This window comes from Pygoscelis adeliae, unplaced genomic scaffold (genome assembly GCF_000699105.1).
Source record: "Pygoscelis adeliae isolate BGI_AS28 unplaced genomic scaffold, ASM69910v1 Scaffold1309, whole genome shotgun sequence".
In the NCBI taxonomy this organism is placed as follows: Eukaryota; Metazoa; Chordata; class Aves; order Sphenisciformes; family Spheniscidae; genus Pygoscelis; species Pygoscelis adeliae.
In genome coordinates, this window is record NW_008825474.1 from 1,354 (window position 1) to 1,828 (window position 475).

A 475-nucleotide genomic window follows, 5' to 3' on the forward strand; every position below is an offset into this window, starting at 1 on the left:
CCAGGGCGGGGGCCGCTGCCTGCCCCTGCCCGCGCTGCCCTGCCTGTACCTCCCCCCCGCTTGCCTGCAGATTTTTCCTCCCAAATTACGTTTTAAACGGTCCTTTGCAAATACAAACGAGTAAAGCAAAACGCTAACTTATTCCCGAGGGCTTTTTTTTCCCAAAAAAAATCAAGAATTAAACGGGGGGCGGGGGGGGTCCCCATGGGTGCTGCTGGAGGGGCCAGGAGCAGGACCCCCCGCTTCCATCGCGCCACGGGGATGAGCCAGCGTCTCCCTCCAGCTGGAACAAAGCTCTTAGCAGGGGGAAAAAATATCTATTTAACCCAAAAAATAAGGATTTTTCGATTTGCAGTGGGAGGGGGGCGCCTCTCCTGTGCCCCCCCGGAGGAAATAGCTCACATTTTCTATAGGATTAAGGTTTTTTGGCTGTGCGTGGCCCCCCCGATCCGGAGTCTCCGGAGAGGAGCGGGTC